The sequence below is a fragment of the Leptopilina heterotoma genome, unplaced genomic scaffold (assembly GCF_015476425.1).
Source record: "Leptopilina heterotoma isolate Lh14 unplaced genomic scaffold, ASM1547642v1 Lhet_209, whole genome shotgun sequence".
Classification (NCBI taxonomy): Eukaryota; Metazoa; Arthropoda; class Insecta; order Hymenoptera; family Figitidae; genus Leptopilina; species Leptopilina heterotoma.
The window spans coordinates 892,674-910,377 of record NW_025110924.1 but is presented as its reverse complement, the minus strand read 5'-3'; the positions used below and the strand labels follow the sequence as shown (position 1 = coordinate 910,377).

The following is a 17,704-nucleotide window of genomic DNA, read 5'->3' as shown; positions in this document are numbered from 1 at the left end:
AGAGAAAGAGATGGAGAGACGCGCCCCACTATCATAACACACTACATGTCTTCGACATCGCGGACAACGCAACGAGCCATACAACTAATTAGATTGCGTCGTGTCGCGATGCCGTGCGCCACACACTAACTCCATTCTTCGATCACACTTTTTACGACGATATGACACAACTTTGTCTCGAGTGCAACAATTTCTTCTTGTTTTTTTTTTCTTTTCTTTAGATATATGTATAATATGTACACATCAATAGTCACATAATAGATGGGATTTTAATTTTATTTGTTTATTTGTTTCTTTTCGATCTATTGATGGGAATTATTTATTCTATGCATTTGAATATCTAGTTTTTCTAAGGATATTAAATTGAGACAAAAAACGTATCAAAACGTTGCTTCGCAACTATTTTGATACGATTTTTGTCTCAATTTGATATACTTAGAAAAATTGTATTCGTTTTGATAACAAGTAAATTTTTGTTCCAAGTTAACATTGGTTCTAATATTCAAATTAATTTTAGTTTCAAGTTGATTTTGTTTCCAACTTAGTTTAGTTCCACGTTAATTTTGCTTTCAAGTTTACTTTGGTTTCAGATTAATTTAGTTTCCAAGTAAATTTTGTTTCCATGTAAATTCTGGTTGCAAGTTAATTTGGTACTATTTTTATTTTGTTACCAAGTAAATTTTGGTTCCAAGTTAATGTTGGTTCCAAGTTAAGTTTTGTTTCAAGTTGAATTTGTTTCCAAGTTAGATTGGTTCCATGTTAACTTTGCTCTCAAGTTTATTTTGGTTCCAAGTTAATTTGGTCCTAAATTTTTTTGTTACCAAGTTAATTTTGTTTCCAAGTAAATTTTGGTTCCAAAAGTTAACTTTGGTGTTAAGTTTGGTTTCAAGTTGTTTTTGTTTCTAAGTTAGTTTAGTTCCATGTTAACTTTTCTTGCAAGTTTACATTAGTTCCAGATTAATTTTGTTTCTAAGTTAATTTGGTACCAAGTTTAGATTGTTTCCAAGTAAATTTTGGTTTCAAGTTAATTTGGTACTAAGTTTATTTTGATAACAAGTACATTTTTGTTCCAAGTTAACTTTGGTTCCAAATTAATTTTGTATCCAAGTTAATTTGGTACTCATTTTATTTTGTTACCAAGTAAATTTTGGTTCCAAGTTAATTTGGTACTAAGTTTATTTTATTTCCAAGTAAATTTTGGTTCCAAGTTAATGTTGGTTCCAAGTTAAGTTTTGTTTCAAGTTGAATTTGTTTTCAAGTTAGATTGGTTCCATGTTAACTTTGCTCTCAAGTTTATTTTGGTTCCAAGTTAATTTGGTCCTAAATTTATTTTGTTACCAAGTTAATTTTGTTTCCAAGTTAAGTTTGGTTTCAGATTAATTTTGTTTCCAAGTTAAGTTTGGTTTCAGATTAATTTTGTTTCCAAGTTAAGTTTGGTTTCAGATTAATTTTGTTTCCAAGTTAATTTGGTACCAAGATTATTATATTTCCAAGTAAATTTTGGTTCCAAGTTAATTTAGTACTAAGTTTATTTTGTTACCAAGTAAATTTTGGTTCCAAGTTATCTTTGGTTCCTAGTTAAGTTTGGTTTCAAGTTGATTTTGTTATCATATTAACTTTGCTTTCAAGTTTACTTTGGTCCCAAGTTAATTTTGTTTTCAAGTTAATTTGGTACCAAGTTTATTTTGTTTCCAAGTAAATTTTGGTTCCAAGTTAATTTGGTACCAAGTTTATTTTATTTCCAAGTAAATTTTGGTACCAAGTTTAATTTGTTTCCAAGTCAATTTTGGTTCCAAGTTAAGTTTGGTTCCAGATTAATTTTTGTTTCCCAGCTAATTTGGTATCAAGTTTATTATACTTCCAAGTAAATTTTGGTTCTAAGTTAACTTTGCTTTCAAGTTTACTTTGGTTCTAGATTAATTTTGGTTTCATGGTTATTTGGTACCAAGTTTATTTTATTTCCAAGTTATTTTTGGTTTTAAGTTTATGTTGGTTCCAAGATAATTTTAGTTCCAAGTTAATTTTGGTTCCATGTTAACTTTGCTTTCAAGTTTACTTTGGTTCTAAGTTAATTTTGTTTCCAAGTAAAGTTTGCTTCTAAGTTCATGTTGGTTCCAAGAAAATTTTGGTTCCAAGTTAATTTTGGTTTCAAGTTAACTTTGGTTCCAAGTTACAGTAATAAATGGAAATCATAACAGATGGAAATTGTAATAGACGGTAATTATAATAAACGGTAATTATATTTACTGGTGACAATAATTAACACCTTTAATTGAAGAGAGTTACAATTAAAGCCAATTGTAATCATCAGTAATTAGAATCAATGGTAGTTATTAATAATTTTTATCAATGGTTAGTAAATAATAGATAAGTTAGATAAATCAGTAATCGACACTAATTTTTTTTTGTCCAATCTATATGAACTTATTTTTCAAAAACAAAAATGCAACGAATTTAAATTTTTCCCCACTCCGAATCGGATTATTTTTAAAGATTAAATCACAAATTGATGAATGTGTTTGTGGGTGTGAATGTGCTCGCTCTGTAGGTTTTTGTCATCTTTTTTCCTTTTTTTTCATTCTGTTTTTCTTTTTTTTTTTATTGTAATTGTAGAAACATTAAATGACTGGCATTAATCGTTAAACAAACATCGCACAGGTTCTCGAACCTGGTCCGGGACTTTCAACCGATTCGTTGTCGATAAACAGCTTGAAAACAAAGAATGGGAGTTGGGTTGGCCAACCAACTACATCTCTCGCTCCCTAAGTTCGTGCCAAACACCCAGACAACGAGGGCATCAGCCCCCATGAATCACCACGCGGCGCACACAGGTCACCTTCACTTTTTTATGTAATTTTTGGTTAACTTGCGATAATATCTTCTCGTTGACCGGACCAGGAATTATTTTTTCTTTAGATTCTTGTTGTTTATTTCTTTTGTTGTTGCATTTTGGTATTTTTTTTTGTTTTCGATTAAAAAATGAAGAAATAGTTTGTTCTTATTTTTTTAATATAATTTCCATTTATTATAATTTATAATTGTTACAGTTATCGTCTATTATAATTACCCTTTATTATAATTACCGTCCATTAAAATTTTTTAATTAATTAATTAAGGACTATTATAATTACCGTCTATTACAATTATCGTTTATTTTAATTACCGTCTACTATTAAAATTATCTTTAATAGTCAACTTTGAACTATATAACTATTGATTATAATTACTACGTATTAAAATTGTTAATTAGTACCACTAATAATTAATTACCGTCAATTATACTATCCCGATTATAATTAACAAGGGAAAACAACTACCATCCAAGTTATAAAAAAGTTAAATTATTTTTAAATTGAAACAAAAAGAAATTAATCGATAAATTTTTTTTTATGAAGTGAACGACTCTTTTTTAATTTAAATAAATATTTTTAGAATTTGTTTAAAAATTTGACGAAATTCTGAAGTGTTATTAACCTATTGCATTTGGTATTTTGTAAGCGTTTTTATACGTATGGCAGATGTGACTATTTGCCAGGTTGATTAATACAAACATATAATAGACATTCATAAAATTCGGTTTTAAATATAAATTTTGGCAGCTAATACTGACTTTTGTTTCAATGTACGCACAAAATTGTCACTTTCTTATCGAGCAACAACCCACCCTGTATTTAAGAATTATTTTCAAATAGACGCACGTGTCACATACAGAATATATACACTCGCACAATGTGAAGCGTGCTTTTTGTTAAAACATATTTTTTTATGTTTGCGACACTTTCATCCATCTTCATCAGTTTGCGATTTGTTTTGGCGTGAGGTTTTAAGCGCCACACGTATATATATATGTATATTCTTCAATATGTATGTGAGAGATTTCAATATGTACCTTGATGCAGTAATTTCTTTTTTATTTCTTTTTAGACAAGTATATAGAATATGGTGAGAGAGAGAGAGAGAGAGAGAAGTCTCGACAACACTCTTTGTGCGCAGAAACTATTTCTAAACTTCTTGCTCTTCTGTTATACTTTTGTGAACGCAAAAAACTTGAAACTTTCATCGAGAGCCAAATTATAATTTGCCCATGTGCATTGCACATGCTTTTCGTTCTTACACGTGGCAAATGGAATTTCTTCACTTAAAAATCTGGATAATTTCAAAAAAATTATGATTTTTTCCACTTGTTAATTATATTCACTCGTATTTTATTTTCTCTTTGCAAAGATTGCAATTTTTTAATTATTATTTCAGGATTGCCATAGGTCAGGAAAATCAGGGAAAAGTCAGGGATTTTTATTAGGGTCCGTCCATAAACTACGTTACCAATTCTTCAGACTTTTTAGACCCCCTCCCCCCTCGTTACCAATACGTTTAACGTATATATCAAAAGTTATGACGCAATTATCTTAATAAATAAAATTCTTTACTGAAATTTAATTATTATTATTATTATTATTATTATTATTAATTATTATTTATAGGAATTTTAATAAAATTCTTTGCAAAATTCAATTATTTTCATAAATAACAATATTCATCACAAAAATTTAATTATTTTTAAAAGTAATAAAATTCTTCAAAGAAATTCAATTATGTTTAAAAATTTTAACGAATTGCTCGTCAATAATTCAATTATCTTTATAAATAACAAAAATTTTCATCAAAAATTAAATTACTTTCAAAAATTTTAATAAAATTCTTGTCAAAATTTCAATTATTTTCAAAAATCTTCCTCATTTCAATAATTAATTTTTAATGTCTCTACTATTTTAATAAAACTTCCCAAAAAAATCAATTATTTAAAAAATTTTTAATAAAATTGTACGCAAACATTTAATTATTTTCGCATAAATAATAAAATTTTTGCAGGGATTCAATTATTTTCTTAAATAATAAGATTTTTTTTCAGGAATTTAATTATTTGCAATGCAATTTTATTAAAATTTCATGAAAGAATTGAATTATTTTTAAAAATTTTAATGCAATTCTTCACAAAAATTTAATTATGTTCAAAAATTTTAATAAAATTCCATAAAAGAATTGAATTGTTTTAAATAAATTTTCAATTAAATTGATCGAAAAAATTTGTAAGAAATACAATCATAAATAATAAAATTTTTCCTTAGAATTCAATTATTTTTATAAATAATAAAACTCATCGAAGAATAACAATTATTTTTATTACAATTTTAATGTAATTCATCGAAAAATGTAATTATTCTTAAAAATTTTATTAATATTCGTCAAAAGAATTCAATTATTTTAAAATTTAGTAATAAAATTTTTTCTAAGAATACAATTTTAAGAAATATTCAATTATTATTATTTAAATTCTTGTCAGGAGTTTAGTTATTTTTAAAAATTTTAATAAACTTTTTCAATATAAAATAAGTTTAGTAAAATTTTAATGAAATTCATAAAAAAATTAATTATTTTCAAAAGTTAATAAAATTTTTCGTAAAAATTGAATTTTCAAAAATTTTCAATTATTGAATAAATTATTTATTTTCGTATTTAAATAATTGATTTCTCGTAGAATTTTCGAATAAAAATTTATTTAAAAATGAATTTCGATTAAAAAAGATAATAATTTAATATTAAAAGCATTATAGCATGACTTTTTATAAATAATTGAATTTTGAAAAGGTTTTAAATTAAAATCTTTGAAAATTTGAATTTTTTATACTTTTAACTAACAATTTTGTGTAATTAATTTTTTCGAATAAGTTTAATTGAATTTTTTTTAAAAATTATTTGAAGTTTTTATTTTCTAAATATTTAATTGAAGAATTTCCTAATAATCAAAATTTCGTAAAATTGAGTTGTGAATAGATGGATTCGGAAATTCTCAAAGAAATTTTTGAAAAATTATTAAAAATAATTAATTTAAAGAAGAATTTTAGTTAAATATTCTAGAAAATAATAATTGTATTTAAATAATGAAAATAATGTCGAAGAAGTTATCTTTAATTATTATAAAAACATGTTTATAATAATATTCTTATAATTTATTGAATTTCAAAAGATTTGAATTTGAAATTTTTGAAAATCTTAACACCTATGGAAAAATAATGATTAAATATTTCTTTAAAAAAGAAGTTATTGATGTATAGAACATTTTTCTCAGTATCTAATAAATTTTAGAGTGAATCAGAATATTCTTTAGGGTCAGGGAAAAAGTAAAAATTCTGTCTTGAAATCAGGGGAAAAAATTTAATAATCACTCAGAAATGATTATATTAATTATTATAATAATTATAATAATTTATATTTGTTTTTCACTCTATTTTTTTAAACTTTTGAATAACATTGTTCTGTTTAACTTGAAGGATTAATTTTTTGTCGTGGTTGATAATTTTTTTTATCGTTTAATTAGTCTTGTTAAATTTTGTATGATGACATTTTTCAATAAAATTAGTGAATTTATTTGACGAATGGTACGTGTCTTTTTTCTGTTTTCAAAACTCGTGGTTATTGAATTTTAGGCTTAGAAATGAAACACATAAAAAAGAATATCAGCAAACAGAGTGAATAGACTGTAAATTAATTTTCATCATTTACCCGTAACGTGAGTTCGTCTTTTTATAAACTAAAAGTACACATAAATTTATATTTCCACTGGATGAATTGAATAGGAAAATTACAATTGTTGACTGTTTTAAAGTTATTGTCAAATAATTTCCAAATTTCGGTTTTGTTTTCTTATTTCTTCTACGCATTTTGGTTGCTCTTCGATCTTTATAATATCGGACAATCACCTTAGTTAAAAGAAAAAAAAAAAAGAAAAGAAAAATCGTTCGTGTTATTTACGTTACAATGCCAATATAACTCGTGCGGGCTAAAATTATAAGAAGCGTCCTTATGTTAAATTTATATTTTTATAACTTTTTGATCAAACGTTCGTGTAATTTATGAGAATTTATTTCATTGTGTAAATGAAGATAAAAAAAGGAAGAGTATATAACTTGTATTTATATTTTATCCGCACGTATAGTTGTTGCGGGTGAAGGGCAAATTCCCTTAAATGTATTCACACTGGGCATTAAAATAAGTGCAGTTTGCCATAAGGTTTACATTATTCCCCTGTAAAGTAACATAAATTTATTTTTACGACAAACGGTATCTTATTTTCTGAGTGGTGAAGATTTTATACTATTGCAATTGCATTTACATAGAAACATGTATTGCTATTTACGTATAGTAACTTTATTTATAGAGATTCGAAATTATTTTGTTTTTAACTTTAAATAAATAAAAAAAATTCGAGATTCAAGGGGATATATTTCTTAAATAATAAATTTAATAGGAAAATAATAAATAATAGAATCAGAATCAAATAATAATAAAAAAAAACAAATTATTGAATTAGAATTTCACTGATCAAAGGTCAACGTGAAAAAGTGAATTGTCAACAAAATAAATCAGTGAAATTTGATGGCAATTAAAGTATAGAAAGTATATATAGAAATTAATCATTTTCTTTAAAAAAGAAATGTAAAAAAAAAATTCGTAGCCTTTTATATCCTATATAGGAATAGACGCACAAATTAAAAGTTTTTCGCATGATTAATGAGAGATTATTATGAGTGTTTTGTGTCATTTTGTTATTGCTTCTATATAAATACATTCATACAATGTTAGTCTCTATGAATGTGAAATGTGCATTTCTAGCAATCGACACACTTAACGGGAGAATTTTCTCAGAGCGAAACACTGTTACTCTCTCCTTTAACAGCGAAGAGACGTTAGGGAGAAAGTGTAACTGTTAAAGTAATAGTGACGATGCAGGTGTAATCGGGATTGCGCACGCGAGTCTTTCAGTTTTGCCTGTTGCCTTTCTGCACACATATATATATATACACATAGCGCTAATTTTCTATTGTAATAAAATCCCGCTTTCCATCCGTGGCCAAGGCTCTATGATGAACGAGTGAGAGTTTCCGACTAACACGACATAGAAAAATAAAAAAGAAAAAAAAAGTGAACAAAGTACTCAATTTCTGCAATATTGTCTATTATCTTGTAGAGAAATATCTGTGACGAGTTTTTAATGATGAAAGTTGTGTTATTCGATTACAACTTTTCTCTATTATGCACTGGAAAAGCAATTATGTTAATTATTTTTGTTAGTCTAGAATTTGCTCTGCGGTATTTTTTCTATTCATTATTGACTATTAAATTTATTATTTAATTCGTAATTAATAATATTAATACAAAAACAAAAAAAAATAATAATAATAATACCTAATAATTTTGAATAATTTTAGAGAAATTACAAATGATTGCAGAAATTTAATTATTTTCAAAAGTAATTAAATTGTTCGCAGAAATTCAATTATGTTCAAAAATTTTTTTAAATTCTCATCAAAATTTCAATTTTTTTTTAGAAATAATAAAATTGTTCTCCGAAATTCAATTCTTTTCAAAAATTTTAACGAATATCAAAAATTCAATTATCTTTATAAATAGCAAAAATTTTCACCAAAAAATAAATTACTTTCAAAAATTTAAATAAAATTCTATGCAAAATTTCAATTATTTTCAAGTTTTTTGCAATTCAATGATTTTCAATATTTGCTATTTTCATAAAATTTATCAAATAATTTAATTTTTGAAAAAAATTTTTGATATTATTATTCTACGAAAACATTCAAATATTTTCATAAATAATAAAATGTCATTTAGTAATTCAATTAATTTCAGCGCAGAATTTCAAATATTTTTAATACAATTTTAAATAAATTCCTCGAAAAATGCAATTATTCTTAAAAATTTTTATAAACTTGACGAAAGAATTCAATTTTAAGAAATATTTAATTATTCAATAAAATAATAAAATTCGTTGCAATAATTCAATTATTTTTATAAATAACTAATAATTCGTCGAAGAAATTCAATTATGTTCAAAATTTTTTTTAAAAATTCTCATCAAAATTTCAATTATCTTTAGAAATAATTAAATTCTTCTCCGAAATTCAATTATATTTTCAAAAATTTTCCTCAATTCAATGATTTTCAATGTCTACTATTTTCTTAAAATTTTCCAAAAGAATTCAATTATTTAAAAAAAAATTTAATAAAATTCTACGCATACTTTTAATTATTATCAAAAAATAATAAAAATTTCACAGAAATTCTATTATTTACAAATCTCTTCTTTTACAGAGATTCAATTATTTTCATAAATAATAAAATTTTTACGGGGATTCAATTATTTTCGTAAATAATAAAATTCTTTTTTGGAATTCAATTATTTTTATAAATAATAAAGTCATTGCAGAATTTCAATTTTGTTCTAAAATTTAAATAAATTCTCGACAAAATTTGAATTATCTTTATAAATAATAAAATTCTTCTCCGAAATTCAATTATTTTCAAAAAATTTAATAAAATTTCCCAAACGAATTCAATTATTTAAAACAAAACAAAAAAATTATAAATTTATGTATTTTTTTTTAAGAAACTTTAATTGCGGATTTTTTTTTTTTAATTATTTAAGGTTTTTATTTTCTAATATATATTTAATTATTGAAGAATTTACGAATTATTGAAATTTTGTAAAATTGAATTGTAAACAAATGAATTTGAAAATTCTTAAAGAACTTTTTTCAAAAATTATTAAAAATAATGGATTTATAGAAGAAGTTTAGTTAAAAACACGAAAAAAAAATTCATTTTGTAAAAGTTACAAATTATTGCAAAAAATTCAATTATTTTCAAGAGTAATAATATTTTTTGCAAAAATGAAGTATTGTTCAAAAGTAATCAAATTCTTCTTAGGAATTCAATTATTTTCAGAAATAATAAAAAACTCATTGCAGAATTTCAATTATTTTTAATACAATTTTAATCGAATTTCTCGAAAAATGTAATTATTCTTAAAAATTTTATTAAAATTCATTGATAGAATTCAATTATTTGAAAATTTGTTGATAACGATTCTTTATGGGAATTGAATTTTAAAAAAAATTCAATGATTCAATAAATTATTACTCGCATTTTATTTGTATTTAAATTTTAAATAATTGAACATTCTAGTAGAATTTTCTAATAAAAATTGATTTTCATTTCATAAAAATGAATTTCAGTTAAAATTTTAGATAATAATTGAATTTTGAAATTAATTTTTTGAAAAAGTATAATTGAATTTTTTTAATATTATTTTAAGTGTTTATTTTCTAATATTTATTTAATTGAAGAATTTACGAATAATTAAAATTCTGTAAAATTGAATATTGTAAACAAATAGATTTGAAAATTGTCAAAGAATTTTTTCGAAAATTATTAAACATAATCGATTTAAAGAAAAATAAAAACTAGTTCTTTGAATCAAATAAATTTTTTATTGAGTCAAATAAATATTTTTCGGGTCCAACGAACTTTTCGTGAGTTAATTAAACCTTTTCGAAGCGAATGGAATGTAAATTGTGTCCATAAATGTTTTTTTCAGTTCATCGAAATTTTCTTGAGTCAAGTTAAATAAATATTTCTTGAGACCAACATTATTTTTGTTAGTTAATTAATTCCACTGAACGTTTCTTGATTCAAATAAATATTTCTCAAGTTCAACAAACTTTTTTTTTTTTGAATCCAAATAGTAAAAATAAAAAAAAATTTCTTAACTCAATTATCGTTTTCGTTTAGAAACTTTCTTTTTTAATTTAAATCTCCAAGTTTAAAATCTCTTTGAACATTCAGTGAAACATGAGTACAAATATTTCTCGAGTTCAACGAACTATTTTTGAGTCATTAAAACTTTTCTCGACACATTTTATTTTAAAAGGTGAAAGATTAAATAATTAAAATTTTATGAATTTACTTTTTAACTGTAAGTTCAATGAAATTAAGATTAAAAAATTTTCTTGCGAAAGATTTTCGTAAATAAATTTTATTATAATGTATATTTTATGAAAATTCTGATACAAATATATATTATTCGTATATAATTTATTTAATTAATTATAATTAGAGAAGAGATGAAAAAATCTTCCGTGGTGGAATGATTAATGTGTTTAATATGAAAATGATGTTAATCTGTCATTTTTACAAATCAATGATTTTTGTTATTTGCCCAATTGCTATCTCTATTTTTGTCTTTTTTAAAAGTTCAATCCTCCGACAAATATGGATGGAATTAAAACGATTATTTATTAACTAGATATATGTATATTTGTTAAATACATTTTTTCTGATGACATTTTCGTTAAAGTCGTGGTAATTTGAGAAAGATTACTCGTAAGTAAATATCATGAACCCGCAATGACTGAGGTAATCGACCTGATTTCTAAGAAAAATTCTAGTTGTATTAAGTTAAGGCTTACGATTGAGTTCACTGGCCTCGAAATTCCGAATCTTATACCGTATATGTATATACTTATACAAACGAAAACGGTTCGATGTGGCGTTATACACAATCTCTCTCTCTCTCTCTCTCTCTCTCTCTCTCTCTCTCTCTCTCTCTCTCTCTCTCTCTCTCTCTTATTTTGTTTTTTTGTCTTTTTTCTCTCGCTCTAAATAAATTTTTTAATTTTTGGATTTTATTGGTAATTTTCGACTGATTTGAATGTAGGAATATGTGGAGTATTGGGGATTAATTAATTAGATAATTAGTTAATTAGTCAATTAGTTAATTTGTTCATTAATTACTCTAGGTCGTTTATCCATTTCAATTGCTACTGTCACAGTTGGAAATCGTGAATTTTTGAATGATTCAGAGTGTCATGATTCTGTCAATTTTTATCTCTTTACTCATGTGTCAGAATTATAATCACGATAAATATACTCACTTTTTTTCGTTAGGAATAATTTTTGCATATTTTTAAATCTCATCTTTCAATTATCGCTAATTTTTCATTTTGCTCATTCAAGACAAATATTGAAAAATAATAATTTAGCTAATACACGTTTTTGAATTCTTAATAACTTGTTAAAGTTATTGACCTTTTTTATTTTCTCTATTGTTTCACGTTAGTTTGATATGTTGGTATAATTGTTTCCACCTTTTCGTTTTATTTTACTCTTTTTTTACTTTAGTCTATTTTTCTTGAATCAAATGTACAATAATTAATTTCTTTAGACATAAATAAGGAATTTTAGAAATATAAAATGCAACTCAAATAATTGATAATAATTAATAAAGTTGAAAATTAACTAATTAATTTTTTAAAATGACATTTTGAATATCAAATTATTTAGTGAAGAAATTAATTCTAAGACTGTGAAAATATTCAAGGGGATAAAAATATCAAAAAGAAAGTAAATTAATTAAATTTAAATTAAAATTTGATTATAAATAATTATAGAATTATGAACATCTTGAGATGTCACCGCTAGATGTCAGTTTAGTTATTTCTTGGAATTTATCCTGCCACCTGGTGGTGACCTTGGCGTTCTCAGGTGGAGAAATTAAAACACCATTTTTATCTCAAAAACTTTTTTATAATTAAAAAAAATTGAATTAGAATTAAATTAGAAGAAGTGAATTTAAAAAATTAATTAAAATTAAATTAGAAAAATTGAATTAAAATTAAAAAATTGAATTAGAATTTAAAATGAAATGATAATATAATAAAATTGTACGTTAAAAAAAGAAGAATAAAGAAACGATGAAGGGCGAAAACAAGTATGTATACATACAAGTATACAAACAGAATCATCTGCATGAGGGATAATTGAAGTATATATTTAATGTTAAAGTAGCATTAACTAGGTCGAACATCCTGTTTGTCGACCGATAAATGTCCAGAAATGTTGAGTAGGATATTTATCGATCACAGGGTATAAAACTTGAGGAGCCTACTTGGCTCGTGGACGGTACTTTCATCGGCTAAGTGAAAGCAATATGAAAGTGCTTGATTGCAAAGTAGAAAGGTGAAATGTACGATAAAAAGACGAAGCCGTTACGTGCGTGTGTTGTACGAGTCGGTCCATTTCAGAGAACATTGTATATACACACACACACACAAACACAAATAAAAGTATTTAAATATACCTAAAAGTATTACAATTGTGTTGGAGGAATGTTAAACAAGCCCTTGACTAAACTCTTTTTAAAGGTCAATGATAGTCGAATGCCTGTCAATGACTCGTGTTGTTAAATGGTTCGGTTCTTGAACTTTCATTAAAAATGTACACTGTCATTTTTTTTTGTAGTTGTAGATTCGATTAGTATGTATCAATTGCTGTTGAAATTAATTTTGTTTAAATTAATTATTGACGAATAGTGAAGAAAATTGGTTTTTTAATTTCAAATTACTTTGTAAATCTGAATTAATTAATTTTGAATAGTGAATTAGGACCAATTTGTTCATTATAAATTAATTCGTAGGCGTTTTGACTAATTCTTAGTCAAAGTCTGTTAATTGGTTGTAAAAAATACTAATTTTCTTGTTATGACTACTGCTTCGATTGGTAACGTTTACTAAACGATTTAGCGATGTTAACAAATGAATTAGTAGTTTTCTATACTATCAGTTAATAAATTTTTTATTATCACTTAGTGGTTTTCTATTATCAATTAGCAGTTTTCTACTATTAATTAGTAGTCTTTTTATTACCAATCAGTAGTTTTCTACTGACAGTTGGTACTTTTCAACCACCAATTCGTAGTTTTCTACCACCAATTAGTAATTTTGCACAATCAATTAGTATTTTTAAATTAATAATTAGTAGTTTTCTGCTACCAATTAGCACTTTTCTATTTTTAACAAGTAGTTTTCTACTGACAATTAGTACTTTTCTACTACCAATTAGTAGTTTTCTCCTAGCAGTTAGTAGTTTTCAACTTCCAATTAGTAGTTTTCTACCGTTAATTAATAATTTTCCACAATTAATTAGTGTTTTTAAATGACCAATTAGTAGTTTTCTATTACCAATTAGCAGTTTTCTATTATTAATAAGTAGTTTTTTTTACTGACAATCAGTAATTTCCTACTACCAATTAGTAGTTATCTACTAGGTGGTAGTTTTCCACTATCAATCAGTAGTTTTCTACTACCAATTAGTAATTAACTACCACCAATTAGTAGTTTTCTATTACTAATTAGCTGTTTTCTACTACTAAATTGTAGTTTTTGACAAAATAATTAGGTAAAACGCATATTTATTTATTTTAGTGAACGAAGCAATATTATTTTATTAGTCAAAAGTGACTAATTCAATCAACTTCCAATTTGTAGTTTTCTATTACCAATTATAAGTTTTTGATGAAAGAAGTAGTCAAAACATTTATTTTAATTTGAAATGGAAAACTACTAATTCGCTTAGTGAGACTACTAATGTCGATCAGAAAATTTAATTATAGATTAGTATAGTAAAAAAGTAATAGTTGAGAGTTAATAGTATTAAAAAAATTATTAGTAGTAAAGTATTAGTTGTATTAAAGATTCATCAGTACTAAAGAATTAGTAGGTAGCAAATAATAATTAAAAATTCATCATTACTAAAGATTATTATAGAATTATTATTATAAGATTATTATAGAATTAATAGACGAATAAATAATTAATAGTAAAAATTTAAGTAGTAGTAAATAATTAATAGGAGAAAGTAATTGGTATTTATAAATTTAAGTAGCAGTAAATAATTAAATTGTAGTAAATTGTAGTGAATTGGTAGCAAAAAAATATCAGCATTAAAGAATTACTTATGGAAAACTAATTATAGTAGTAAGCAATAAATACTAAAGAATCAGTGATAGCAAACAGTTTGTAGTAAACAAATTAGTAGTAAATAATTAGTGATAGTAAACAATTAGTAGTCCTAAAATATCAGTAGTAGTAAACTTAATTAGTGATAGATTAGTGATAGTAAAACATCAGTAGTAAAAAATTAGTAGTGGTAATAAACTGAATTACAAGTAAACAATTACTGATATTAAACAATTTCGTAGTGAATAACTTAAGCTTAAACTTTTACTTTTACTTTTAGTAAAATTTAGTATTAAAAATTAGTAGTAAAAATCAAAAAGTGAAAGTGGTTTGAAGTGGTAATAAACTGAATTAGTGATAGAGTAGTGATAGTAAAACACTAGAAGTAAAAAATTAGCAGTAGTAATAAATTAAATTATTAGTAAATAATTAGTAATAATAAAAAATCAATAGTTAATTAGTGCTGGCAGAGATTAAAAAGAGTTAGCAATACTTAATTAGTAGTAATTAGTATTAATTAATAGTAATTAGTAGTAATTACTAGTAGTTATTATTAGTAGTAAACTAAATTACTATTTTTTTTCTACCAATTCGATACTTTTGACTCACAATTTGTTGCAATTAATTTAATTAAAAAATAAGTAATCTTAAATTAGTTTAAAAGTGACCAATAATTCATGTTTAGAGATTATTATCTAATTTAATTTATTAATGCAAATTAATTAGTGCGATTTACTAATGTGTACTACCAGTGCAATTTACTAATTTAAAATTCAAATGCAATTCACTGCTGTAAATAAGTAATGCAAATTACTAATCCAATTTACACTTCACTAAATGATAATTAATAACAATTAGCAGTTTAGAATAATTATGATAGTCGGAATTGATTGTTAGCTTATTAGCTAGACAAGTGAATTTAAAGAGCCCTTGACTAAACTGTTTGAGGTCATTGAATGTTTGAATTCCTGTCAATGACTCCGCTAATCCATCGGGTTCTTGAACTTTCATTAAAATGTAAATGTTGCTCAATATTTTTTTCTAGAAATCTCATTTCGAAAGTAAAATAACCATCTGCCATGGCATTTACGTTTTTTAATTTGTGTTCCAAATTTTTGTCTTTAATTCTTTTGTCATTTAATTTATTATTATTATTATTATTATTATTAATTTTTTTATTAAATTTTTTAATAATTAATTTATTTTATTTAATTAAATCAAAACTAAATTGAATTAAAAATTAAATTAAAATAAATGAAAATAATTACATTTGAAAATTAAATAGAAAAATAATTTTAAAAATTAAGAAGCTAATGATTAAAATAATTAGTGTAAATAATAAACAGTGTAAAAAACATTGTTGAAGATTATAAATATTGAAAAATAATTAATCGTAACAGTATGTGGTAATGAAGAATAAAAGAATTAGCAACATTGTTTGATAGAAAACATATATTTAAAGTGGATAACAATTGTTGATTATTGCCTCTTTGAGAGAGTGTATAATTTATATTGTGTATTTACGAGAAGTCAGCGAACTATAAATATGTTTTTTTCCTCTTCTTTTTTTTATCCAAAAGAGATTAGCCGCAAGCTCTTAATATATTTGTAAATTTTCTCTCATTTTCAATGATGTTAAATTGTTATACATTTTATGAAAACGATTAATTTTATCATTAAACGAAATTATCATTTACTTTCTTTCTTCTTTTTTCTCTTGAAAAATTTTTTTTTCGCAGGTCAAACTATAGATTATTATTATAAATGTTGAGATTAAGAAAGGACTAATACGTGAATATATAGATATATTTGTTGTATATATAAAAAAGGGTGACGAAAAAACAAACAGTTCACTTAAATAAGAGATAGGAGAATTCATTACCCTCTCTATAAGTGAGTTTAATTAAATGGAGAACGTGCTTTGATAACATACTTATTATACATATATAATATCTCTATAATTACAGAATTTAAAACATTTTTCACAGTATCAAACAATTATTTCCAACAAGCGCTAAAGTGATCGATTAAATATTTATTAGTTAATTCCATGCAAAACTGATTGACACAAAAATCGCAAAAATAAAAATTTTTAATTATGTTAAAGATAAATTTTTAATTATGTTAGTCAGGTAATTTTATTGTTAACTAAAACAGATAAATAGAAATTAATATTTTTCCTTTTTTTTAAAAGAAAAAAAATTTTTATTTTGGTTGAATAAAATTTGTATTTAGAAGAAAAAAATAATTCAGTAGGCTCTAAGAAAAATATACTTTTTATTTAACTGAAATTATATTTAGTTTAAATAATATTTTAATAAATTAAGAAGAAATCGAAAAAAATAATAGAATTCTTCATAGTACAGTTGCGGAGAATGAGAGCATGGTTTGTTAAGCTAGGTCGTGATCAACGATGATAAATGTGTTTCTTTGTGCTTTCTTCGAAATAAGATTTTCGATTAACACAAAAAGAAAAAGAAAAAAAGAGCGCACACGCACTATTCAGGTGAATAAAAAGAAAAATATTTGACGTCTTGGTTACGTTTTGAAATTACGCGACACTCTCTCAACATTGGAGTGTTGACTCACTGGTAACAGGTGTCGATGAACCGACTAACTTTCTTTCTAACTCGTCACGTAATCACCAACTAACCAGAGAAACCAGATCGTTGTCTCAAGATCGATGATAAAACTTGTCACCTTAATTAACAATCAATCGCCCATTATGGTTATATTTAGAAAATTTCTTTTCAATCTCGTATTTTTTCATATTCTCTCTCGCTCTATTTATATAGCGAAAACGGAAAATGGAAGTTGATTATATTTTGTACAGCGAATTATCGAAATTCCTATAGTCGTTTGGAGAAGAAAATGACAAAATCCACTTCTCATTTGAGTCTAAATGGTAGAGACAGAAAAGCGGTGTGAGATGGCTAGGTACCTTTAGTTCTTGACTCACGACCCAAAGGCTCGGGGTTCGGTTCTTCTTGACTTTGAATTTTTTTCTTTAATTTCCGTATTCGGAAACTTAGGCAAAAATTGTTGGAAAATATAAA

General features: G+C 24.3%; 1 protein-coding gene across 6 annotated transcripts in view; it reads left to right on the top strand.

Moving 5' to 3' along the window:
* Window positions 1-17,704, top strand: part of LOC122501406 (caveolin-3-like) — a 278,146-nt gene that overhangs the window by 18,047 nt on the left and 242,395 nt on the right. The window lies entirely within an intron of this gene.